Below are 20267 nucleotides of genomic sequence, written 5' to 3' on the forward strand. Positions count from 1 at the left end.
CACAGAAGTACTGAAGCTCCAAACCATGGGAGAACGCACAGGGGTGGAGCAGCTCAGATAAATATTGGGGATAAAGGATGATGATTGTATACTGTATGCAGTAAGAAATAGGTAAGCAGCGCAGATGACGGGAAAGGAATGATTAGAGCAGATCTTTTAGTGCGAGTGAGGAGGCGGACAACTTTAGATTGGCAAAGTTCGCCTCTAGAAGAAATCTCTTGTGATTGCACTTCTTTTTCTTTCTTTTTTTGATCCTTTGCCAGGCTGTGTTTCTGGCAACTGAAACAGAAACAGAAGACAGAAAAAAACAGTAGAGTTGTCTAAACCTGGTAGACAGCACAGAATGTGTGAATTGACAGGTATTCCAATGACTGCCAAAATCAGCTGTCTTAATCTTCCGCCATCACAAGATGCCTTAAATAATTCAGTGCGCGTATATTCACAGTCTCTCTCTCCCTCTAGGTTGAGAAGCAGAGATAAGTGTATAAACTCGGCAAAAGCTGAAAAGTCAATTACTTTGACAAAACTTTCTTTTCCAAGGACAGCGGAGAAACCAAACCGATCAGAAAATTCTTTCTAGTCATCACAGTTATATGTATTAATGGCAGTCGCCAAACTTGGGCTGAAATTCTGTTAAATTATTCTGAAATAATATTACATATTAATGCTAATTTTAACACTACAGAGTTCTTGCCTTGTAGCTGTCACAACCACACTGTAAAAAAGAGATGTTTGCATCAATAAACTAAAAGTTACATGAAATAAATGTTAACTGATATAAAATATAAAAATTGTTCTCTGTTTCGTTTAACTTAATGTAATAAAATAAATAAAACTAAAATAAAAAACCTACTAAAAATGACAAACTGATAAAAAAAATCTTAATTTTCTAAATCGAAATCTTTCATTGTTACTAAAATACTGGTTCATGTAACCAAAAAGAAAAATTGCAAGTTGCATTGCAATTATTTTAATCAATTATGCCAAGTTGCCAATATTGCAAAAATTGCCTATTTAGATTAAATTATTAGATAACATAAAAATAAAAAATAAAAATAAGAAATCTTGCAATGTTTCTTATTCATCTCATGTTTTAGATGAGACATGTATACAATTTTGAGCATAAAAAAAACTTTAATTAATCATTAATTAAAGGGGGAGTTAACAAAAATATGACTACATCTTAAAAGAAAAGCTGCATCAAAATGCATTACATGTGTTCCTGAAATTATGTAATAGTAAATAACCCCCCCCCCCCCCCCCCAAAAAAAACTATTATAATAATGCAGCAACTCTTCACTTATAATAGTTAATCTAAGAATCCATTTTACTAAACCACAGGCATAACACAAACACCATTAATTAATTGAAGATGAGCTTTTATTCACCTTTACAGTGGGCCGAATTACAAGCAGATGACAAAGCACTGCCTTAAAGGATCACTTCACCCATTTGCATTTAGCTTTATATTGTTAGAAACCCAGTCATATATTATAATGATCATGGATTTTTCCTTTGTTTTTCCCTGAGATGGGAGAAATAAGGATTTAATTGTTTTACTTCCTGCTTATTATGACGTAAAAATCATCATTTTGCGTCATAATAAGCAGGAAGTCAAAATTCATTGAAAAGTGTAGAGACTACAGACACTAGCTTATTATTATTCCAGGGGGTGGGAGCCACTCACCCTACAGGCCTATTACAGATCAGTGGGTGGGACTAAACTTACAGAAACGAAAATAAAAATCCGCCATCTTGTTTGGAAGCTATGTAGCTAAGCTAACAAGCGCTTATGGAGTCAGATTTACGAGAATGGCTGGAGGAACAACTCATGATATGGAAGAAGAGGATTTTCAAAGTCTGTTGCTCGAAACAGATGTTCGTGGCTATCTATACGAGCAACAATATAGCGCAGAGCAGCTGAGGCTGATGGAGGAACAGGAGGCGGCGGCTGCAGCCGAGGCCGGAGACCTGCCTGTCGCGTCCGAGGAGCCCGGGCGTGCTCGAGCTGGTGCGGACTGGTGGTGCCTGTGCTCTCGTTGTGCGCCTACAGACACAGAGCTCGAGTCCGTCTGCTGCAAGAATTTGAAAGATGCCAATTTCTCCTCGAAGAAATGTCTGAGCCAGACAAGGACACGGATGTTTGCATTGTGAACCATCCTAGTTTCGCCCCGCATATGGACGGAGGCGTCCTGGAGACATACTTCAGAATTCCGAAGGTAAACTGGAAACGCCAGCCGAAGCCTGAAGGGACAAATGGACGTCTAACTGTAAAATAAGTGTTTCAATTTTATTTATTATTAATTTCGTGAAATGTACACAATTTCTTCAAGCATTATTATCACGAAATGATTCCCGGTTAATAAGTTACGTAACGTCAACTGTAAACTGTTTGTGCAGTACATTTTTTAATGCACAAAAAGCTTACTGTGGCATTGTTTACTACTGTGGCAGGTAAATACAATGTCTTGTAGACAATATCGCCTAACAGCCTAACAGCGGTGTTCTGGATTAGTGGGAGTGGCTTGTGGAGCTGTGCAAATGTGTTGCATTGTGGGAGTTGTGGTTTTCCATACAAATGAGCCCTAAAGTTACTTTCTGTAATAACTCGGTCAAAAAGGCACCAAATTCGAAAGTTTTAATAGATTTCGACTACATATATGACCCACTTTCAATGAAGATCAATGTTCCCACGGGTGAAATGCTCCTTTAATAAAATAAAGTCCTGATCTCGGTCCTAGTAAAATAAGGCAGGAAAAAAATTATCTGGTAAACTGTGTGAGATCTGCTTAACTATTCTTGGATAGACTGTTGATGTGTAATGTTCACACAGCCCACCTGCCCGTTTTCTCTCAGGACTCACATTGGAAACAGATGAGAGCACTCTCAGGCAAAAGCCAATAGATGAAAGAAGCTCCACCATTGGATTAACAGAATCCGTTCTGCACGCCTTGATGAGACTTTGGAATGTTCCACCTCCAAGTTTGCAATCTTTAAGGTCTTTCAGAAACTGTGACCGAAAATAGGCTCGTGCTGTATGTGACCATGTGGTGTTTGTATTTGGATGAAATCTGTTAAAGGGACACCCAGCTCAGTATGCATTGGCTTTGAAATATGGAGCGACAGTTTCGGGAAGCGTTCCACACAATGATAAATATGCTAACAAAATGCTTCAAACACAACAGGACAGATTGATGGTTTACACTGAAATATGAGGGGATCGTTTTTAGCTCCACAGCTATTTAACCCTCAAATTCTGTTTTTAAGAGGCCCACAACCCTTTTAATATCTGAAGAACATACTTTAATAGTGAAATACTAGGATCATAATTTTACAAATCCTATACATATTTTAAATCGTGTTTCTGCTGGGTTTTTTTTTTTTTTTGCTGTTAAATTAACTCCAAGCTGAACCAAAATTACCACAGTGGGATTTTAGAGGGTTAAAATAAAATAAAATGATTTTATTTTTTGGGACCTTAAAAAGACAAGTGAATCTCAACAGAGCATAAGGGTTAAAACATGAGGGTAGCAGTATTTCTGTGAATATGACAAATGAAGGACATGGCCAATGTTCCCAGGTTTCCATTAGGGTATATAATATTTGCTGACTTCCCATTTTCCAAACACCAAAGAAAGAGGTACAGAGTTATTTCCACTTCATGAGATACAACACCTGCACCCTCAAAAAATAAAAAAAAAACCTTTCGGGACAGCCATCACTATCTTTAGACAACTATTTGCAAATCTTAGACAGACAGACAGACAGACCGACAGACCGACCGACCGATAGATAGAAATAGAAATATTCTAAAGGTAAACTGGCATTATGGGGTCGGACCGTAAACAGTAAGCCCGTGAGAAGCTGTAAACAAAGCAAGAGCTTGATTATCAGTCGATTAAGATGCAGACACAGGACTATGCTAATTTTACCCTATATCCTACAGAAGTAAAACAACCAGAGCACGCTTCATTAAGAAAGGCCATGCATTATTCAGATAACACACGGTCAGAGAAACGACTTCAGGCCAATTAAAGGACTGCGCTGGAATTCTCTGTAGCCTGCACTTTCCTTTGAAACACGCGCACATACACAGAAACAGATACGCCATTCATTTTTAAAGAGCCAGATCTCTTATTATCATTATAAATGACCAATACTGTTGAAAGGTCTCAGGCAGGGCAGGGAGACACTGCAAAATAGATGAAAATGGTACGGCCTGGAGTGGTGTGAAGGAGAAAGAGTGTGTATCAGCTATTAGAATGCAAACTGTGCAGGTTACCCCAGGGTAAAATGGTTGACCTATTTCTCTAATGCCAAGGTTCAGTGCTGCTCTTAATGCACACACACACACACACACACAGTCAAAAGTAAGCTTAAGGGTAAAGTTTTTACATTTTAAAATTCTTTTCATATCCTAAATTGATATTCAGAGATAACCCAAACCCTGTGGAGCTAACAAAACAAGTCTGTTTTTTTAAGCATCTCAACCAGTGCATCTGAAACTTTACTACTGCATGAGGCCACAGAGGCTTGACGGATTGAAATTGTCATAAGTACCAAGCAAGTTGTTAAATGGTCATTGTTTTAAAACAAGAGACCTTTTTTTTTTTTTAAATTTGGTTGTATTTCAAAGGTCAAAGAAGATGGAAGATGTTAGTATACCCAGGAATATATTCATACTACAAATCTGAATGCATAGAGAATGCAGTTCATCAACAGTAGATAAGCTCTTCACTGAATATCATAGACTGAAAATACACAATTTTAGATGCGGTTTTCATTTATTTTTTTATGTTCAAAATTTGGTTACGATTTTAATAATGAAGGCCAAATTTGGCCTTAACTGAATTCAGTACAAACGACACTCTCTCGTGAATGTGCATATGACACAGGGCCGTGCAGATACATGTTCCTCTTTCTCACCAGCCTCTTTCTCATGGCTTGCTGTTTCCTGCTCTCTTTCTGTCATGTGTGCCTCTACATGTCCCTCTTTTTCTTCCTCTATCTCCATCTCCTCATCTGATCTATTACTTTCCACTATCTGTCCATCTAGGAACAAGGCTCAATTTACTATTTCAGCATTAATCTATTATTTTAACCATCACTACTACTCTTGCACCTAATCAAAAATCCACCTTAAATATTGATACGAAACATTAAAATACTGATACACTGGAATATAGTGATTAATATTATTATTACTGTTGTAGTTGTCTAAAATAGAACACCTTTGCAATGTAAACAAATGACAGGCTACATGTGTTATTAATCTCCTGGACACTGCACTTTGATGGAAGGTCAGGTATATTATTCATTTTATATTGACATTGATATTTGTAAATTTATTTCCAGAGAGATATTATTTAGTTTACTGGCTAAAGTGGTCTTGCTGTCGTAAACACTGTTGTAGAAAATAAAAAATATTTGTGTCACATTTAAAATATAATTATATTTTAATTAATTTCTGAATTGTTTTTATTTTCAATGATAATTCAGAGAATGAGAAAATCTGAATAAGCCTTACCAGTGTTGTGATAATTATTTTTTAGGCACTCTATGTGTTAAAAAATAAATAAATACTGTAATATAATAATAGTTTAGTCAAATAACATAAAAAGACCAGGCCCCTCGATCAGGGGCGTCATGCATTCATGATTTTTGAGGGGGCACATTGGGGGGGGGGGGGGGGGTGTATAAGTAATGCTACGAAAGCACTGTATAACTGATATAGGCTTATGTTTTATTTATTTTTCCTTTTTATTCAAAACAATTCCAAACATGAATTGTTTGGAATTGAATTGTTCGGAGCTTTGTAAACAGCTCAGAGTAATCATGTCATCTCCATATATCAGGAAATATCTCAATTCTCAAACATGTAAGTAAACGCGTTTTGCACCTTTATAGATTGTTATTTGATGAATATATGGAAAAGTAGTGTAATCTATTAACTACACATAATACCCCGACTTTTTACTTAAGTGCCATATCATGCCATAAAATATTTTCAATACAACTGAATTTGCATTTAATGTAAATTTTAATAACAATATTGTAAGTTACTTATTTTAACACTTTCATTTTACAGAGAGTAAAGAAAATTTACATTATCAAAGAACATTTTCATTCAGTCTAGCCAGAGTTCAGGCACTCTCAAAAACTCCCATTAAAATCACTGAAGCACTTTACATTATATTATGCACATCTGCACTTTTTGTTGTTTCTGATGAGAGAATTCGCTAAATAATTCAGCCAGCGAGCAAGTGAACAAAACACTGCGTTTCAGTGATGACTCTTCTGCACGTCTCCGATTGGCCATTGCATTCATAAGCGCAACAGAATCGTTTCTGATTGGTTATCATGAATAGTTGTACAAACGCATCTGTCTCTGGCTCAGCAACAGCCAGCGAACACAGATTTGAATTTAGCATTGAATTTGGAAGCTGCATTTAAAATCCTCTTGGCTCAGAAATCTTTGAATGGGCATGACGCCTCTGCCCTCGATGCCTGTGAAACGATTCTCCCTCAAACAGCACGCTAACGTTACTTCTACACTACAGGCTACACACCGCAATATAAACAACATATCTGCATATTCTCACATCACGTCATTCTTGTAAAATAATTATAAGTAAATAAATATCAAAATCACTTCGCTGAGAATGAAACACCACTTACCAGCTTCCGCGGTGTTGAAAATATCCTCTGGCAATTAAAAAATGCGCGTGTGGGGTGATGAATCTTCCCGGTCGGATGAGGTCAACGTCGTCACGGGAAAGGTCATAATGTGGGTCATCTTATTGACGGCTAAATTATTATTCAGAAATTTTACTTATATTTAGATTGGGCATGGGCAGGCATTGACAAAAGGGTACGTTATGACAAAAAAAATAAAATAAATTAGAGGAAATTTTGCTTTGACAAAAGGGCACTTTGGGCAACAAGGGGCAAAGGGGCAGGTACTCAAGCACCCAACGCCAGAAAAAGAGAAAAGCCAGTATATATATATATATATATATATATATATATAATATATATAGAGAGAGAGAGATGGTTTCATCAGGCGCACGCACCTGGCCCCAAGTTAACTTCCGGTCTGTGTTGTGTACATCGGTCTGGCTGCGGTGCCTTCTACAAACGCAGTTAAAGTCAAGGTGATGAGTAGACTGAAGTTGGGCTCAGGTGGTTGTGATGTGGGATGTGTTTCCCATACATTTATTTATTTTTGGAGACTCGCCACGATTTTAAAACTGATCGATTTTCAAAAAGGCTTCGTTGAATAAATATGAGTAACATTACGTACTGCACATTTAATAATAATAATTCCTTACATTTATATGTTTAAATATCAAAACGAGGCATGGTTGTTTTTTTATATCACTGTATTTCTGAAGGAAGTCTTGCATGTTATATGCCTGATAACGCAACGTTTGTGAGCGTAGCTCTGCTTTGTTTACAGCTGTTACTGGGGAAACCTCTATTTCTCGCCCTTTATGCATCTCCTGTTCGGAAATAATTAATTGCTGTTGTTATTGATTCTATTTGGAAGTCTACCGGAAGTTAAGTTAGGTCCACAAAAGCGCGCATGCGCAGTAACGTTTGTTTATGTTGTTGCCGTTGAAACCGTCTATATATTACATTATTACATATTAATATTTATACATATATTCTTTATATAACTCAGATTATATTATGCGTTAAAGAAGGAAGTCATATACACCTAGGATGGCTTGAGGGTGAGAAAATCATGGGGTCATTTAAATTTTTTGGGTGAACTATCCCTTTAACAACTTGGTTGTTGTTCATTTTCATAAACTGTGAATAGTATAAACAGTATTGTAACTTCTTTAACACTTTTACATCATTTACATAAGCAGAAGAAGTGTAAAAACATACATCTTCCATGTGATCTTATGAGGCACAAACAGTACAGATTGGCATTACTGCCAAGATCATGGGTTTAATTCCCAAATGAACATGCATCAACTAATACAAATGCATGTCTTTAATAATGCAGTGCAAGTTTCTTTGCATAAAAGTGTTTGCCTGATGTCATTGTAGATGGTCTGTGCGGCTCACTTTAACAATATATTAAACATTAATGTTTTGGGTAATATAACCATTTTTCTACGCTTTTTACATACAGTACGTATGCCACATAAACTCATGTCGTGTGCATTGTGTCTGTGTGATTTTTAGGTTAAAAATTAGCTAGTTATCAGCTAGTTGATTGCTTGACTGTGTGAACATGACCCTAACTGACTAGGAAGTGAATTATATAATACCTCTATCTGCATTCACTCTCACACATTGTGTCTTTCTGTCTCTTTCTTTTTAACAACCGCCCTTCATTTAAAGTCACTGTGAACATAGCCTCTGGAAAGTGCTGTCCTAAATCTGTACAAGGAGAAAGCCTCTCAAACCTTACTTTAAACCATTTAAAAGTTCCCATTAACACATATGAACAGATGTGGAACTCCGAAGCTCACACAATTGTCTTATGCTAACAGTTTTTCACAGGTACACTGTGAAGATCAATACCATAAATTTGCATTTAGCCTAAGTGCTAATTCAGATGATGCTCATGTTGTTAATACTCAATTAAAGAAATGGGGAATGGTCACAGGAACAACATGTTTTCAGCATGATTCGCCTGTTCTGTGTTCAGAAGCAGCTGGCAGGATGAGGGACGCAGCTCACACCAACAGTAGGAAGTGATGAGGGCTGCTGACAGGAAACCTGGAGTTCAGGCCCGTGCTAAGCTAACACCAGTCCACTGGTGATGCAGTCACATGCCCTGCAGAGACTGCGGTTGTCAGAAAGTGGACTGGAGGCCCAGCTGTCGGGGTGTGATGAGGTAACAGCAGGGGAAGTGCAGGGCAACATGTGGCATGTGGAATGTGGCAACAGCCCTCAGCCCTCGACTGTTAGTGACGAACATCAACTCATCCTGTCACAAGATTCACCACAACTTTGTGAGATCCATTAACATTGAATTCTGTTTCAGAACACGGGATCATCTTGGGTAGTCCGGGACAAAATTGCCATTATTTGGATGTTAAAGGAATATTCTGGGTTCAGTTCACTTGATCAAAAGCACTTGTGGCATAAACACACACACAAAAATGTACTTATCCATCCTTTTAAAAAAAAAAAAGAAAAAGAAAAGAAAGCTGGGTTACAGTGAGGCACTCATAATAGAAGTGAATGGGTTCAATCCATAAACAATAAAATATTCAGTGTTTCAGTAGTATAACCACAAGGTATAAACAATCTGCTAAAAAAAATGGAAAAACAATCAACATTATGCTGCAAATGCTATAATTTGATCTTGTTTTAAACCAGGAGTAATCATTGACGTGACATTAAGCAGTGTTTGCAACCCATTTGCTTCCTTATTATCATGTATTTCAAAGTGAAACAGAATAATCAATATGAAAAACTTTCATAAATGTTCTTCAGAGAAGTCATTTGATCAAATAAAAAGTCTCCACACACAAATTTTAAGCCATAATATTCCAAGCGTCTAGTAACTATCATACTATTAATATGAAATAAACAAAAATGGAAGCCCATAATCCTGCAAACCACTAGAAACAGACATATTCTTGGCTCCAACCAGGTACATCCAGTGTTTTGGACCATATAAATAAGCTCGCTACCCTGCATCTGCAGCAGGTCTCAAAAATGAGCTCATCTCATCTGTAAGTCTAACTCTACACAGTCTACATATCTGTCTCCTGCCCTGTGCTGACCTGCCCTGCTGTGCCCAGCTGGACTCTGCTTTTGCAGATCTCATTACAGCAAGATGCTGTAGACCAGGACCGTGGCTGTGAATTTTCTCTCCTCACCAATACAGCCAATGCACAGTTCCACACACCGCCTCCAAAAGTCCCTGAGGTCAGCACCCCATCTGCTACAGAGACAAGGCTGTGTCTTGCCGGACGTGTCATCAGGTGTTCAGCAGCACTCCGAATGGGACTAATGCTGGAGATCTCAGTCTATGCACAACAGCAAATAAGGAGCCTCACCTGGTGATTTACACAAGGGCTGATTAGGTGAGCCAGGCTTCAGGGAATGAGGCCGTACCCGACGTAGGCACACAAGGACTGAGCTAAACATAGCAGCTGCGCCTGCTGTGATCTCTACCCTCTACAGGAGGCCAACACACACCACAATACAAGAACATGGAGTATGGTGTTTCTAGCTGATGGCTGAAGGTGCTTTTAAAGGGTGTTTACAGTTTTGCCAGCATTCTGTTCTTTGCAACTTAGTATATCAAATCTCCTGTAGATTAAGTCTAGGACTTTCTGGTCTTCCTGATAAGTTTGCTCAGAGGTTTTGATAGATTGCCAAATATGAAATAAAACTGGGTCAATGACAAATAAGAGTGTACAAAATAATAAAATAAATAAATGAAAGAATCTTTTAGAAATCTACATTAAACATATGTACTAAGTTCCTAGAATTGAAAACCTAAGGTGGATTTATATGGTTTTAAGAACTTTCAAAAAATGTTTAATGTTATAAGACAGTCTTTTTATTAGTCAAACATGATAGTAGTAGAACATAGAGTCAGGCACAGATAGCTTTGTCAAAATACAGACAGCTTAGTCAAACCAAAGCAAAATGATGGTTATTTATAGGTCCTGTAACAGAAAGAATGGCATGCCAGTCCAAAGTTTACTCAGTTTAACAGAAAGATCCTCAAAGCATTCAAGAAATTAGCATGCCTAATTTGTAGGTTTGTACAAGATTCCCACTCCAGGCACTCAAGGTGAAAATTCAGTCCAGTGCTTAAGCAGGATTATGAAGCCGATGGCAGAATTGAGCCACCCTGCTTCTGCACAGGGACCCACTGAGTGTGCTGGCTTTTGTTCCAACAGAGCTTCTAATTACCTCAGCTAATTGAGCTGTTAATTGAACTGTTGTCTTAATTAAATATCTCCTGACGCTTCTTTGCTCCTAGTCCCTGCCAGCAGAGACGAGTGGCCATTGCCACACAAACAGGAAAGAGCCCAGAATATCCGGTCAGCTAATCAACCTCCTTCTGCGGCCTAAACAGCAGCAATTAAAGATTAGCTGTGCCTATACCAAGATACAAATCAGAAATCGCAGAAATTAATAACAGGTAAAATTAAACCAAAATGGCCTGTTCGTCGCACTGAAATTAAAAGGTAACAAAAGTGATAAAACTGAAATCACTGTCATTTATCATAACTTATAATCTAATAAAAAGTACAAAACTCCTAATCAAGCATGTGTCCTCACAGGAGCAAAGCAGCCAGCCTGTGTTTTTTTTTTTTTTTTTTTACCTAATTAGCTACACCCACAACTAGCAAAGTAGCAAATTTCAGCCCCACCCACAGGAAAATCATACTGACTGAAAATCCCACTCATCCAGAAATATGCATGTTGGGTATTGTCACTTCAGGATAGAATGGTGTAAAATTTGAACTTATCTTAAAGTTATGTTTAATCATTTCGCTAATTAATGTGGGTGTGGCAGAATTATAAACCAAAATGTCCTTTTGCATGTTACTTATTGCGCGTGTAGAAGCTGGGTGGCTCAATTCTGTTATCAGCATCAAGTTTGACATAATCTTTTGTTATTTTTTATCATTTTGGTAACACTTTATTGGTAAACATTTATGTATAATGCATTATAAAGGTTATGAAAGGGTATAACATATTATAATTGTTTATAGGGTGCATTGTAATGCACTATATCTTGCCATATACAGTATATATACTGTATGTATGTATCTATATATATTTACAATTATAGCCTAATTTAAAATGCATAGTGTAACAATTAATTGATAAGTGTTATAATGGTTACAATTATTCATGAAATTGTAAAATGCATTATAATGTGCATTACAAGCCATAATTAATACATTAAAACTACTTTTATAATGTGCTACACATAAAGGCTGAAAGTGAAGTTTTACCACAATTTCTTAGACAACAATAATTTACTGCTTTTATATTATATTATATTATATTATATTATATTATATTATATTATATTATATTATATTATATTATATTATATTATATTATATTATATTATATTATATTATATTATATTATATTATATTATATTATATTATATTATATTATATTATATTATATTATATTTTGGAAAAACGTTAGGTCCACTTTTGGTCCACCAAATAATTTAACATAAACATAAAAGTGGAAATGTCATACAAAGGACACCTACATACATTTTATGATTGTGTGTCAAGGTCAGTAACTCTCATAAAGTTGTAGAAAATCTGAGATTTTATGACAAGACAAGGTTAGTTTGTGTTGTAAAATGTCTTGTGGTTTGACTCTCGAAAAATAATGTTATGTTAACAAAATGCTTAAACATAACTTTAAGATAAGTTCAAATTTAACATCATTCTGTCCTGAATGAAGTGACAAAACCCAACATGCATATGTTGGGGTTTGAAGAAATGTAATTGGCGAAAAAATAGGTGCAGAACAAATAGGCGAACAAATAGGTGCAGATTGGCTTTTGTCACTGGGGTCAGAATTACATAACACTAGAAAATTTTTTAAAAGCCCTTATGGCGTACAAAACTAAACTCGAGCCCTCTGCCTTGCAGGCCTGGTATAGTCAACCACATGCAACCACAATACATCCCTTCACCCACCCATCCTCTGATTTCTCCCCCTGTTTCCCCTCCCACAGGGCCCTCGTGGGAGCCAAGTCTGGTCAGCCACACTCAGCTGGACGTCTGACTCACACACACTTCCTGGAAGAGGCCAGCACTGAAAAGGAGGAGGATGCAGTGGGACGAAGATGCTAGCGATGATCATGCTAACTTTATCATCCGCTCCCAGGCTGGTGGCAGATGGTGTCAAGTTGCATTTGCGACATACACCAGCATTTCCCACGAGCTTGAGACCACGTGAAAGGAAAGCTTTGTCACAGCCCTCCAAATGTCAACAAGAACAGCAAGAAGTTAGAGGCATGCCATGCAGGAGGGGTGGAGGTGATTTCTTCTGTATAACATTTACTCATTATAATGATCGACTTTTGTAAAGGAAATACTTCACCAGCATAAACCCTCAGTGTTTTCTGCTTGAAAGGCTCTTTGGACTAGCAGATGGGGTTCCACATATGGAGAAAGTGAGACAGCGTGGGAATGAGAGGGACTGAGGAAGGAAGAAGAACTGCTGTGGAATGTGTCGCTCTTTGATCTGAGCAGCAAGTAGCCTGCAGATTTTAAAAGAACTATTATAAGTGTTTCCATGGCAGCAGTGCACGGTCAACAAAAGATAAAAGGTCTTGCTGAAGACAACAAGAAATCACATGAGGGAAGTGGCTAAAATCCAGTTCCATAAAGACTACTTGTACTAAAAAAAAAACAATAAAAAAAAAACACGGTATTTCACTAGTGTGCAAGTAGCTACAAAAAAATAAATAAAAATAAAATTATGTAAGCATAAGATTTTTCAAGTATATCCGATGTAGGAAAAAAGGGCCTGTTCGCATAGAATGCATTTCTGTATTCCACCCATTGTTTTGTATGTAAACATGCTAGACGGACACGTTTGACCACCATGTTCACGTCTTTTGTCTCATGCATTGACATCTGTATTCTAAACAAACTCAAGTTAAAAACATTTTCATTTTTAAAACCAACGCATCTCAAGACCTTGCATTTTTATTTTTCACTGCACTACACAATATCACAAATTTTAAACAACAAAACAATATGTGAAATGATCCAAATGAATTCTGTAATACCTGGTGAAAGGTTACATTTATATAATATAAAATTATAAACATTTAAATTTATTTAACTAATTGGAGTATGGTGAAAGTTGAAATATGTATGCAGAATAATGTAGTTGTGGCATCTACAGTACCAGCAAGGGTAAATTGGAATGTGCTAACTAGTCAAACCGTGACTTCATGTGTCTCTGTCAAGGCTATTTGACTAGCTTAACTAGCAGGACTTTTGCAAGTTAAACTTGCTTAGTTATGTTGGTCCATTAGCAATACCACCTTAAGAATAGAGCTGATAAAGACTAACAAAAGTGGACAAATGTGGAAATTCATGCTAGTCTGAGTTGGTCTGAGAAAGTACTTTGTGGTCAGAATTGTAATGTAAAGCATGGCATGTTGATACGGGAGTTTGTCAGTTAAACATTAACTGCTTACCCCTGATAGTTGATGTGAAGAGTTAACTTCTTAACAGGTAAGTTGTCACCACATGACAAACTGCAAAACTGGCTTCAGATTATTGTAAAAAAAATCTATATGATTTAGAGTTCACAACTCAAGTTGATATGTTCAATATGTTTTGGCTATACATTCAACAACGAGTTATAGATCATGCTTGGCATCATGGGAGAGGAAGGCCTGCACTGATGTGATTTATAACTTCTGTTAGTACTGTATTTCAATGATGAGGAAGTTCAGAAATGTTCACTACAGATAGGGTTTCTGTTGGTACTGATAAAACAGACTATCCTGTCACAGTATTTCATGTATGTGGAAACAGTGGACGATTGCAATATTTATTACAACACACAGACTGTTGTGAAAGGCTGGCACTGTATGTACCCATGCTAGCTATGGTAAAAATAATATTACAATTATTTTGAATTGATAATACATACTAGTATTTTCAGCACTCGCTATATTTTAAACTGTAAGCTTTCATAAGAAGACATTGTTTCAATGACATTATAAATATGTCACAAAAGATCACAATATCTCAAATAAATGCTGTTGTATTTTTTTGTTTTGTTGTTTGTTTGTCTGTATTTTTGATACATCAAAAAAAAAAATTCTATATTCACAGCAATATTAGGCAGCAAAAACTTAATTTCCCATTCATTTTACAATGATTAAACAAATAATCAGACACAGAAGGAAATTCAATTGCAACATAAACATTAGCTTTGCATGTGTTCAACTGTCAACAACATGCTAAATGAGTTAGCATTTGTTCTGCAGATGCACAGTTGTCACAGGTGATCATTTACCATCAACATTAGCTAAACAGGTTTTATTATGCCAGAATACCTGAACTTTGACTCGCTGTTGCATTTAGTTTTTTGAATATTTACATCATAGCAGCAAATATCTCTCTGGGTACCGCTACACTCTTAAAAATAAAGGTGCTTCAAAAGGTTCTTCAAATGATGCCATAGAAGAACCATTTTTGTTTCACCAAAGAACCATTCAGTCAAAGGTTCTTTAAAGAACCATCTCTTTCTTATCTTTTTATAATCTAAAGAACCTTCTTTCTTCACAAATAACCTTTTGTGAAACAGAAAGGTTCTTCAGATGTTAAAGATTCTTTATGGAACCATTTAGACAAAAAGGTTCTTCTATGGCATCGTGAAGCACCTTTATTTTGAAGAGTGTATGTTGTGACATCATACAGTACACCCAAATCCTGGCAGTTGTGGATTTCCACACACATTTCTAAATTGGAACCTTAAATGGGATTCAATCAGAGGTACTAGTGTCAATTCTGACTTTCTGATTTGAATGGAATGCAGCATAAGTTCAACAAGAGCAACTCGGTTGAACTCGGTTCAACAAGGTTGAATGTTTGTGTTGCGGTGAGTGGACTCACACATCACTGCTTGTTTTGTTTTCCTGACACTACATTGGGAAATTAATTGCTGGAAAAATCTGGATTCAACTTCCAGCTGCACTGTCATCCCACTTTACAACAAATTTGGAAACTGCAGTATCAGAGGGCAAAAGGTTACACACAACTCAGTGACCATTTCTCGAACCATGTGTGACTGCATTTGGGATGTGTACTTGGAATAGTGTTACCAAGTCTGCGAAAAAGGGGTGGGAAAGAGAGAGAGTGCGTGAAAGAGAGCAAAGGAGAGAGAGCGCAAGGCGATCGTGGGGAACTTTTGACAGTTTTGTGTGTTTGTTCCAGAGTTGCAAGAGAGCAGCAGATGGCTTCACTCTGTGTGAGTTTGCCGTGGAGTGTGACTTTGCCTCTGGTTGTGCCACTGATGTTGCTATCCACTAAGTCAACAGCCAACCGGTGAAGTCAGTCTGTTCAGTCATCCCACCCTCTGACAGAAAGACAGTCTGTGCCTTAGTGAAGACACCAACATAAATAAATGCATTAGTACAAAGTTTTAAAAAAGATCAAATGATGCAAAAGTCCAAGTCACAGAACATTAATGCTGATATAGTCTTCTCTTAGATCTTAAAGCTACTGTGTGTGTGTGTGTGTGTGTGTGTGTGTGTGAGAGAGAGAGAGTGAGAGAGAGAGAGAGAGAGACTTTCACATGACTTTCAAAAATTTCAGATGTCATTGACATCTGAATTTCTTGGCACATTCTTGGGAAAAGTAGCACAATAAGATTGGTTTATGAATCAGTACAATGCATGAACAAATCATTTATTTGAATCAGATTTTTAAACAAATCAGTTAATCCAGTTTACAAATGTATGTGTATATACAGACAGATGTCAGTTTTGGAGATGAAGGTAAATACATTTGTATTTATTAATTTAATACCACATTATTTTGGAAAAATGTCAGTTTTGGAGATAAATACATCTGTGTTTGTTTGTTTGTTTGTGAACTGTCTGCTGTGTATAATTTGTTTCAGTCTAAACATAGTTTCCTTAATACTGCAAACCAAATAGTTGATACTGATAAACTGGAAAAGCTAGTAATACCAAATAATCATACCACTGGTTTGATACCCAGGAAACACACAAATCAAATGTAAAGCATCTCTGCCAATTGAAAACACGTACTATACTGTTGTCCTGAACCATATTTTTCTTTCCTGAGTTCTGTAAATGTAACATCAAACCCAGGAATGGGTAAACTGCACAGCTGTACTCAAATAAAGACCCCATAACAACAAAAGAGCAGCATTATATGGCCACAAACTCAGGTGTTTTGACAACTAGCGCTGCCAGCACAACTCAACACGCTCCCTTTATCTTCACACACTCCTTCGTGAGATGTGTTCCTCTTTAATGGAACATCTGTTTTCCGTCCTTTCATCTCATGGGATTTTCATTTAGCCAAGTTAATTACCCTATCAAACCAGGTTGATTATCATATTCCTCGACTTAAAATAAAGAAATTAATAAATAATAAATTGGTGGCACATTCTTGCGGCGATGGTTCAAATCCCACACTGCCTCTATTGCAGGTACGGCCCACCGCAGCACAAAGAACAGCTGTGTGTGGACCCGGTCCCCTGGGTGGATCCCGTACTATGTGCTAAATCCAAGTCTGGTGCAGGTTTGTTGAACAATCTCACAGTAAACATCGTTCCCAAACGTGCCTCTAGAGAATATAAGGAAATGTGTTAATGGTGATGAAAAGCAATTTATTGAATCGGGAAATAATCCTTGTGCCCTAGCCTTAATCCAAACAGCTCCCCTTAGCATAATTAATAAAACATTTTTCTTTTCCCATCAACCTCTATTGACCTTTATCTCTAGACATAATTGAAATGTCTAGTTATTCTTATTTCAACCCTTCGATTAAAGCAATTAAGGTTTGGAGGTGTCCGTTTCTTGTCAAAACTGACAGATCTTTATAATTTGGGTCTTTGTCCTTTACACATCAGTTGATTAATGTAAAACAGGCCCTATTTTCACTCTGTAACGTCTGAAGGAACCCTCCCCCACAAGCGTTTGAACACGCACAATAAACTACAGTATGTGGACTGTCAGAAAGCGTTATACAGTTACACAAGGATCATTACTTTAAATAGCTACATGTACTTGAAATGACCTTTCACACACCGCCGTTATTGTATTAATCTATTCTAAAGATAATCTGTTAAATGAATTATACATAGCGTATTTCTGCCGAGCAGCGAGGCACAGGAGACCAGATGGCTCAGGGTGGAGCACTAACTGCTGTAAATTGTCAAGACGAAAATGGATGCTCTAAATATGGTCGTCATGCTGCTTGTAGGTAGAGAGGAGAGAAGCAATGGATGGAGAAACAAATGTGACCAAAAACATCGCAATAATCTTAGAACATATGATTATACTCTAAATGAGATTGTCAATAAAATAGTGAGGTATGATGTCCGAAAAAGACACGGTGTAGGATTTACTTTGAAACAATTTTCAAAAGTTGCTACTTAACAGAAACAGTGAGTAATGCATTGAATATGATTTTATCTACAGTAAGTAGTAAATAGAGCAAAGATGATTGGAGTACGTTTTACAAGAAAGTACTATTTCAGTCTTTCTACTTCATTTTTAAAATTTCATTTTTACACTTTATATAAAGACCTGCAACTTTACCTGTGTGACTTCACTGAGCAACAAAACTGCCAACGCCCATAAGTATTATATTTATATTTCCTTTACACACTCTCCTTTCCGTTCCTGTCCTTTCTTTTCCACCTCTATCATGTGTTTTCAAACCATTCTGTTTGTCTCTTGACAACACGTCACACACAGACGGCAATGCAATCTTGCTAACCTGCATTTTATCTCTACATCTTCTACTGCATCTCTTTCTTTCTCTGTGGGTCTCCGGAATTGTCAGTCAGCTGTCAACAAAGCAGACTTAAGCTTTTTCTTTACAATCCACACTCAGCATCTTGGCCTTGACTGAGACCCGGAAAGGTCCAGAAGACTCAGCTACTCTGTCTAACAACTTCACTTTCTCTGACACCCCCCGTCAGATTGGCTGGGGTGGGGGCACTGGTGTGCTCATTTCTATCAGTTGGAAACACTCAACCCACTCTCCCCTATGCGATTATTACTCATCTGAACCTCATGCGATTACTGTAGCAGCTCCTATAAAACTCCAGGTTGTGGTAATTTACCGCCCTCCTGGGCAAATTCTAGCCACCTTTCTAGAGGAGCTGGCTTGGCTGCTGTCCTCATTCCCAGAGGATGGCAGTCCACTTTTAGTCTTAGGCGACTTCAACATTCATCTGGACAAGCCTTATGCTACAGACTTCCATTCAGTCCTTGCTTCATTTGATCAAAAAACAACTTATGACAAATCAGGTAACCAACTTTACTTAATTTACACATACAATTGTATTGCAGACAACATTTTGGTAAAACCTCTACATATCTCAAAATCTTGAGTTCATACTGATATATAGAACTTAAGACTTATTAAACTAAACTAGCCCCGATCTCCTTAATACTTCCAACTACATATCTATTGTATAAAAATCACAGCTATTACAATATGATACAATAGTAACATTCATTCTGGCATAGAGAAACTTCTCATCCAAGTGTGAAGGTTTCTAACTACATAGTGTCATTTTCGCCTTTTTTATTATATGTTTTGGCCTTTTGCCACTTTAATTGAATGTGAGAAAGGACCAAAATAGAAAGAGAGGGGTAGAGCATTAGGCATTAGGACATGTTGCGAGCCAGATTCACACTTACTACACAGCTCAGTATGTGGCCAACAGTAGGCGCATATATGCTAACCGCTAGGCCATAGCTCTGACATTTCCCTATTTTCAGTGAAGTTTACTGAGGTGAAATTGAGGTTTTTTTATCTCCTAATTAATCGCGTTAGTCCTGAACGCATGGCTGCAGGCAACAAACTGTCTTAATTCCAACCATTAGTGTACATTTAGATAACAAATATTCCAGTTGCAGAGAATAAGAGCAAAAAAATGTTATGAAAAAAGTTCTGGTCTTGTTAATGTAAGTGACCCTCTTATAAGCTATCGAAACAAACAGAGAAAGATGATGATGGGAGCTATTGTAATGTAGCATAAGACAGGGTGAGAAAGTTTCTCTGGGTGACAGAGAAGCTGCTGTCTTCCACGCAGCACGTTTGCATGCCAGTAAGTAGCACGCGCCTCCGCTACTGTTTAAACCTGCACGGGTGTCCCACGTGCACACACTAATCGCACTGAGTGCTCCCCTGCGTCTCGTTTTATTACCTTGTTGACACCAGCTGCTAGTTTTTAAGCACTTTTAAATGCGGTTGTGAGTGGTGGCTCAAATCACAGAATTAATGCCGTTATTCGCCACGCTTTTCTTTTTGGCAGCGACTTAAGCCCTAGACTTAACAACAAGCCTGTTTTTTTTTATGCATTCCGACAGCTGGTGGGAATAAGACTCTTGCCAGTGGAATAAAAAAAGACCGCACACGAAAACACAAAGAGATAAGTACTGTGCACATAAACCACTCCTGATGGCTCTAATTCTCAGCAGTGGGCCTTTCTTGCCCTGTGAAAAGTTACTTTCTGCTGTCCTGATATTAGCATAATGATAAAGTTTTGGTTTGGTT

The 20267-nt window shown here is 37.3% G+C and overlaps 1 long non-coding RNA gene across 1 annotated transcript in view; it reads left to right on the forward strand.

Moving 5' to 3' along the window:
- Positions 1 to 7062: 7062 nt before the first annotated feature.
- The window catches only part of LOC132112911 (uncharacterized), a 100842-nt gene continuing 87637 nt past the window's right edge, over positions 7063 to 20267 (forward strand). The window contains exon 1 of the long non-coding RNA XR_009425056.1: positions 7063 to 7171. This is a non-coding gene — a long non-coding RNA (uncharacterized LOC132112911). The remainder of the gene's footprint in view (positions 7172 to 20267) is intronic.

Source organism: Carassius carassius, chromosome 32 (assembly GCF_963082965.1).
Source record: "Carassius carassius chromosome 32, fCarCar2.1, whole genome shotgun sequence".
Classification (NCBI taxonomy): domain Eukaryota; kingdom Metazoa; phylum Chordata; class Actinopteri; order Cypriniformes; family Cyprinidae; genus Carassius; species Carassius carassius.